The sequence below is a fragment of the Bactrocera neohumeralis genome, unplaced genomic scaffold (assembly GCF_024586455.1).
Source record: "Bactrocera neohumeralis isolate Rockhampton unplaced genomic scaffold, APGP_CSIRO_Bneo_wtdbg2-racon-allhic-juicebox.fasta_v2 cluster10, whole genome shotgun sequence".
NCBI classification, from domain to species: domain Eukaryota; kingdom Metazoa; phylum Arthropoda; class Insecta; order Diptera; family Tephritidae; genus Bactrocera; species Bactrocera neohumeralis.
The window spans coordinates 2036189-2044927 of NW_026089623.1; positions in this window are offsets into that span (position 1 = coordinate 2036189).

Here is an 8739-nt window from a genome sequence, read left to right on the forward strand (position 1 = left end):
CATGCTCTACCAATTTTTCACCTGTATTAATTATGTATATTCAGTTTTAATGCTCAATAAAATGCCATATGAACATACAATTCGTATTCATATCTGAAATTTTATAGTTTTCAACTTTTGTTACACGGATTTCTGAGGAACGTATCTACCGTGTAAAAAAAGAAAGAGAAAAAGTTGGGTGTATGTATGTATATGCCATAGAAATTCTATTGATACAAATGTACCCAGTTAGAACAGTGAAGGTCATGTTACCTAGTGGCATGTCGGTCACGCGTGCCGGTTTAATTGTCACTATTCCTATCACGTTCTTAAGTGCGAATCAAAAAAGCTCCCAAAACGTTTGTATAAAAAAATATAGTAAAACTATATCCTTCTTTCTCACACTTTCATTAATTTTGGGGCAAATCAACAAAACTGCCTAGGCGGTAATCCACTCCCTTGCCATTCCTTCAACCTAAAGTTCGAAACTTAAAAATATAAACTTCTTGTTTTTTTATATAACTTTTTTAATTAATTTTAATAATAAAATAATTTTATTTAGTTTTACATTAAATTTATTTCATTCATCTTTACACATTTTTAATATAATAAATAATATATACTTGTACATATACATATGTATATATAAAAAAGAAATGTGCTGTCGTGGGACACCAGGTAGGAACGAAGTTCCTTCGGATAATGTAGAATCGATACAATTTGCAAAAAAAATTGTGCTTAATTTTATGTAGGTTGTCCTGATTTTTCTCGCAAATTTCGCTGATTAGTTTTTATTTAAGTACAGATAAGTATTAAGAAAACTCTACTGTCGTCCTACTGCCGTCGGCAAATATAGGAAATATTCAAGTTAGCGGGAGCGACAACTGTCGGCTTGCAGTCGTGTAGTCGTGCAGCTGTCAAAATAACAGTGTCCATAAGAACCTGTATATTAATATTTGACAGATGTAGTTTGCAGTCTGTCGCGCTCTATGTGTTCCGCACTTCACTCAAAACTAATTTGCATACACAATAATGTTACAGATTTTCATGCCTAATTATTTTGCAATACCTAAAGGTAGGCTATAACTAGCGATCTTACAGTCTTTTTCTTACGGGTTATTTCGTACAGTCTTTTTCTTACGGGTTATTTCCTCAAAGCCTGCGCCAAATAATATGCAACAATTCAACTCCCCATAAACGTACTTAGTGCAAGCACAATTCTCAAGTGGTGAACACAATGACTGCGACAGCATGGCCGGCATGTACACAAGACAACACAGCTGTCCATTTTGCATGTACACAATATCGTTGTGGCCATACTAATACCTTTCACTTCAATGAAATTTTAATATTTTGTTCAAAGTGAGATTTTTTATGCAAAAAATAAGTAAAAATTGGTAAATATTTTTTTGTTTTAAATTATCAATTGTTATTACAAATGATATAATAGAGCTATAATAGAGCTATTTTATGCTTTTATTTGTAAAATAACGTCAAGTTTGTTAGAGTTGTGAATAATTTTGCATTTTACATATTAGTGGCATCACCACTCTACCTCCTCTTTCTATCTTCCATTCTACTGTCAACTCTACTGTCGTCCTACTGCCGTTGGCAAATATAGAAAATATTCAAGTTAGCGGGAACGACAACTGTCGGCCTGCAGTCGTGTAGTCGTGCAGCTGTCAAAATAACAGTGTCCATAAGAACGTCTGTATTTTAATATTTGACAGATGTAGTTTGCAGCCTGTCGCGCTCTATGTGTTCCGCACTTCACTCAAAACTAATTTGCATACACAATAATGTCACAGATTTTCATGCCTAATTATTTTGCAATACCTAAAGGTAGGCTATAACTAGCGATCTTACAGTCTTTTTCTTACGGGTTATTTCTTACGGGTTATTTCTTACGGGTTATTTCTTACTGGTTTTTTCTTACGGTTTTACTATCACTTTTTTTTCAGTTAGGTCCCGCAGCAAAATTCCTATCTTCTCCAAGCCTGCGGTAAGGAACTTCGTTCCAAAAATTATGACAATATTATCATTCTTCAGCCTTTCGCTTCCTATATTTTTTTTGCTTAAATCTATGGTGGCTCATTTCGATGGACTTCCGCATTTGTAGCTCGAAATTTGCAAGTCCACAAGTGATGAACGAAGCTATAAAAAATGTTATGAAAAATCAATTTAAAATACAACTTTTTAGGTAAATATGTACTTATGTATTAAATTTACCATATAATATGTTGGACAGCAGAAATTTTGATAGCGGTTTCTTGCCTCCCCTATCGTCCCAGTTACACAAAATCAGGAATTCGTCAGTGTACAGATGCCGCAACACATCACATACACTGTCGAAACTGTCTTTCATTCTTAAAACAAACTGTTTCTGTAATTTGAAAATATTATGCAAAATAAATATTGTTTATTGAAGAAATTGTATACATTAATAACCGTTGCTGTAGCAAATTCTTCACATTTTAGTTTTTCTTCCATTTCCAAAGCTGCAGCTAGTGTTGTTAATTTCTGTTTGTGTGTTGTCGACTTCTTCGCCAGTCAGTCGGCATACTAATTGGTAAACTTTTCGAATGAGCACCTTACATTCGCGGACGGTTTTTTGTTGGGCCATTTCATCGCTTTTTTGAATTATCTGAAAAGAGAACAAGTGCGGTTAGAGAATACTTAAATAATACCTAAACAACAATATCTAAACAATACGTTCTCTTTGTATTGATGAATACTTATAGAACAATAAAAACTTTTATGGACATAAACTTACATTTTCTTTCAAAAAGCTGTCCACCTTTCTTTACATATTATCAACTCTTGAAGACAATTCTTGTAGTAAATTAATAAAGTCAATTTTTTTAAGAAATGCATTTTAATAATTTATTGGATTACCGTTTCCATCCACAGGCAAATTGTTTACTTGTTGCTTTGAGAAGCTTGCCTCTGAGCTGTAGCAAGCAGAAAAGTTGAACTTATTCCTTTTAAATGTCAATTGTTCAACAATAACAAATGCGTAAAAATAAATTGAAAACTAAAATGACAATTTTACATGTACCTTTTACGGGAGTCGAAGACGTTGTGGGGCATTCCTTCAAATAGGTTTCATCAAAAAGCCCTGGTGAATCCATCTGATTAAGAAATAAACGTTTGGCAGCATAAAAATTCATTTGTAATAACTTAAGGGGGTACTCTCTTGTGAACGCATACATCTTACCACTTTTAAGGAAATTTTTTTTTATGCGACTACAAAATTCAATCATTTTAATTTTTTAATATATTTTTATTTGTATTTTGAAATGTACAAAAAAAAATTTTTTTTTCGTTTTTTACATTTTTAATATAATTTTTTTTAAATCAAAGTAGTCCCCAACAAAAAAAAAGTAGTTCACTGGTCATGGTGATTGCGGCTGTTCATGTTGTCTGAAATAAAAAAATCGAATGGATTATTATTCAATAGTTCAAATATAATCAATTTCATTAAAAAAAAATGTCGAACTTCAAGAAAAAGTCACGAAAAACTTTTTTTTGTCGTTACAAAATCGTTTAAAAAAATATTTTCGAAAATAAACAATTCTGGTAGGGACGATATCTATAAATGAGTGGAAGAACATATGTAAATTTTAAAGCAATCGGTTGAATACTTTGTTTTTACGACCATAACAGTTTCAGAAAATGATGATTCGAGAAAAATGCGTTTAAAGTTTCAAGAGCTGCAGACTTGTCATGGCGCCTGGTAGACAGTCGCTTACGACACGTCGGCGACTATGAGCTGTAACTTATCAAATACTATGAACTTCGGTCTGAATTTTTCACAGCATGTTTTCAATGGGTTTTACTGTCAAAATATAAAAAAAATCGAATTTTCGAAGTGATTACATGAGAATACCCTCTTAACAATACAATAATTACAGTGAAAAATATATATTAGAGTGATTCAAAAAAAAAAAAATTTTTTTTTTCGATTGTTACTCGGAAAAATAGGCTCCTAGACACCTCTAAGAAAGCCTCTCCAAACATGAGTTTTTAATTGTAACGTGAAGGTCCTCCTACATACAGTTTTCTATTTTTTCTTATTATCAGATAGAAAAATTTATATCTCGCTTCCAACTACTTAAAAAAATATCTTGTTTCTTAGATTTTGTGGGAAATTGAATGCTCTACAAAAAAGGTCTTATATGATTTTTTCGTAAACCCAAACGTTTAAAAGATATTAACAGTTAAAGTTTAATTATTTTTGGGAAAATTTTTTATTTCTTATGAATTTTATAACTCAATGAAAAAAAATATTATTGTACATTGAGTTATAAAATTTATAAGAAATAAAAAATTTTCCCAAAAATAATTAAACTTTAACTGTTAATATCTTTTAAACGTTTGGGTTTACGAAAAAATCATATAAGACCTTTTTTGTAGAGCATTCAATTTCCCACAAAATCTAAGAAACAAGATATTTTTTTAAGTAGTTGGAAGCGAGATATAAATTTTTCCATCTGATAATAAGAAAAAATAGAAAACTGTATATGTAGGAGGACCTTCCCGTTACAATTAAAAATTCATGTTTGGAGAGGCTTTCTTAAAGGTGTCTAGGAACCTATTTTTCCGAGTACCAAACGAAAAAAAATTTTTTTTTTTTTGAATCACTCTAATATATATATATATATTTTCCCGTAGTTCCTAGGTGGTATATAGGGCCTCCATAGCCTGCCTAGAGACGAAAGCGGCTGCTCCGGAACTAGGCTCGGATGCAGAGGGCTAATCACCTACTCATCTGAAACCCTCTGATTACCGAAACCGATATAAACAAAGTTAAGTGAAAAATACTAATTTGAAAATTCATGAAATAGATGACCTAAAATCGGAATTATGTATAAGAAAAAAAATTTATAAACTGTTTCGTCTTTTTCTATTTTAAACAAATATGAGTCCAATTTATTTGCCAACAAAATACCTAAACCAGATGACGATTCCAATGGTTCTTAAAATTAGTTTTCAACACCCAGGAAACAATACGCCGATAAAATAGCGACACCAGATTCCTCTGTTATGCCTGTAACTTTTATGGGACTTCATTTTGACTAAAACAATAGGAGTATTTCCCTTTTTTAAAATATATTTAAACAAATTAATTTTCAATATTTTATTGCAATTAAAATCTGGAATACTTCTTTCTTCAAGCCTTAAATTTAATTGCTGCAGGATTTTACTGGGCTTTTTTATAAGTTTTTATAAATACTGCATGTAATTTTCAAACTTGTAAGCGGAAAAGTTATCTAGAGGACGATATTGCTTGGTGCAGTCAGTTAAATGGAGTAAACCGTGTATATTGTAAGTAAGTGGTCTCCGTATAGTACATTTCCAATCAAATCAACGAATTCTTCCAAGATTTGTTGGGCAACATTGGCTTCAGTACTATAAGACTTCTTGCATGATAGTAGCCTTATACCTGCGTGCAATAAGAGGAAATGGTAGTAATGGTCACCACCAATGCAATCCTTTAAGACAAATATACCTATATACAATAAGGACTGCCTAAATTCTGTCGCTTTCCAATTGCTGATTTCATCTAAACTTCTACATATTCGACCGAACTCTGAAGGAACTAAATTGGAGAGGAAGGTTATTTTGTCGTTAACTTTGCTTACGTTTATATTGCCTTTTTTAATCAACAAATGAAGCAACTTTTTACATACACCAAGATCTACAATGCGCATTGGGTCTAAATGAAATTGGACAACCATTTTGAAATTTCCTGACTCTAAAATGATTTCTCTAAATTTAAAAGGATTAATGTGATGTGATCTGTCACTTCTATTTTTAAAAGATTGGTCAGTTCTTAAATGTTTTATTTGTTTTGAAAAACAAACTCTCCTTTCTTTGTAGTCACCCACTTGATCACATTTAGAACAACTACTTTTTCCAGTGTGCGACGGCACACCTGTAAAAAAATCTCGAGCGGGAGCATCGCAGCAAAACAAACGAATGTCCAATTTCTTCTTTACAGGATAAGTATGTACCAACCTTTTTTTTGTTTTTTGCAATAGTTCTTTTTTTGGAATCTGCTTTTTGTTTTAAAAGCCTAAGAATAAGTAATGAAATCTTAAATCTATTTAAAAAGTAGACACGATCAAGCAAGTGATTGAGCTGTTTTGGTGATACCATGCTCCTTAGAACGCAGACATATCCCTTCTTTTGGGTTTGGGTGATCTCGGAGTTTAGATATATATTTAATTCTGCTGTCTTCAACTTCTTTCTTTATCATAGAATTACCAAGGTCTTCATAGATATTTTCTTTATGCATGTACCATGGTGAACACGGGATCGTTCTAAGCATTTTTGATTGTATTATATCAATATTAGTTGCACAGGTCGTACCCCACAGTTGAATGCCATACATCCAAATCGGCTTTATGACCGCATTATATAAAAGCACTTTGTTGTCTAGGCTAAGTTTGGAGTTTTTATTTAAAAGCCAATTTAAATTTGCAGCTCTTATCTTCATGCAAGTTATTTTACTAGATATATGTTTTCCCCACGTAAGTCTTCTATCTAGGTGAATATCAGGATAAGTTACTTCATTCGCTTCGGGTACTAAAATATTGTTAATTTTTACGGCCGGACACATTTTTGGTCTTAGCGAAAACGTAACATGCTTACACTTTTGTTCATTCACATTTATACGCCAGTTGGCTAGCCATTCTTCGGCAGAACTTAAGTGCTGGGCTAATTTTCTTGATGCTATTATGTGGCATTTCTTACGGCTCACTAAAGCATGTCATCCCCAAAAGTTGATGTTAATACATTATTAGCTGTTGGAAGATCTGCTGTATATATAATGTATAGAGTTGGACCTAAAACACTACCCTGTGGTGCACCAGCCCTTATCTGTCGTTCATCAGATATGAAATCTCCCACTTTTACCATTAATTACCTATTTTTTAAACAAGACTTCAATGTTTTATACAATTCTAAAGGTAAAATATTTTTAATCTTATATAAAAGGCCTTCATGCCACACCTTATCAAACGCCTGAGCCACGTCTAGAAATATAGCTAAACAGTACTCTCTGTGCTCAAATGCTTTTCTTATTTCGTTAGTAATTCTATTTACTTGCTCTATCGTGCTATGCTTTTCACGAAACTCGAATTAATGCGTTGGTATTATATTATTTTCGTGGAGGAAAGGAGTCATCTTTGATAATAACACTTTTTCAAATATTTTAGAAAGACAGGGTAGAAGACTGATTGGTCTGTATGCAGTGGCGTAGCTACAACTTCGGGCGCCCGGGGCCAAGGATATTCTGCCGCCCCCTTTTGTCAACCTACCTACAAGTTTCATGAGGTGGTTCGAACAAAATTGAATTTTTACAAAATACCTTCGACATTAAGTATATAAAAATTAGGAACTAGAAGCCACACGAATTCTGAAGTTCCAAAATTCTCACAATACGGTTTTTGAGGAAATTGATAGTAAATTTGTTAAAAGCCATAGAAAAAACTCATTTTTGTCCTATATCTTGTACACTTTTGACACAATTTGCAGGAATTTTTGCCTGAATTGGAGTTTTTAAATACTATTTTGCCGCCCCCAAGACGTTGCGCCCGGGGCGACGGCCCCCTTAGGCAATGTGGGGGCATTAGGCATAATGATAAAGTAGATCCGAATTTCGAATAGAATACATTTTCGAATCGAGTTACAAAATAGGCCCCCAGGAGATATTATATCCAGCTTATTATGCTTATTCATAATAGTGTAGTACAGCTGTCGTTCTTTCGGATTAATAAGACGTGAGCCCCAGTACGTGTGTTTTGAGTTGTAATTTTCACCTGCTAGAAATCTTTGACCTAGTGTTCCAAAAAAAGTCTTTAAATTCGTTGTCTGTTATTTTAAAACGAGGAGGACAGTATATAGCCGTAAGGTTTGAGACAAAACCCCGGTTTTTTAGTGATATTGTTGTAGCTTGTAACTGTAGTGTAGCATGGAATTCTAGAGCATAGTGGTTTAAACGATTTCTAATCAACACTGCCGTGCCACCATGCGTTTTTCCATCCGGATGATTTGTTTAAATCCCGGTAGATTGAAATTATTTTTATTTGTTAGATGAGTTTCTGATATAAGCATTACATCTATATTTTTTCAGACAGAAATCTATTAATCCCTAATTTATGTTGGTTAACACCTTTAGCATTCCATATACAGATACTTAGTACGCTCATTTTTGATGTGAAACATCTATAGGCACGGGTAAACATGATTGTCGCCGTGGCGATCGCCACGCTATATTACGTATTAGTCTATACGTAGTCCATATGTAGCTTATAGTATATATATGTATATTTTTACGCGGCTTGCAAAAATCTGTGTCGATATGTATAAGTTAATGTACCACTTGTGGCTGGCCAATTTTGTATGCTGGGTTACGCCAAGAATAGTGGCGTCGCTACTTGTATGCTGGGTTGCGTAACTCAATGCGCTTCGCAACAGCTCTCGCAGAGCGTAAAACTGCATACCACTTAGCAGCAGCAAGACGCCAATTCAAAGCTGTGTAACGGGACATGATCAAAGAAGAAGAATTGGACAGCGGCAAAAAGACAAAAAGGCAAAGAAAAATCATTATAGAACTGAACGGCGAAGGTGACGAGTTAAATCGTTATAGTACATAATTTTAATTTAACATACATACATTTAACGACACACATTCAATTAATTGGTCTTACTGATGTAATAAATAAATTTTATTTGTATAACAAATAAACTTAT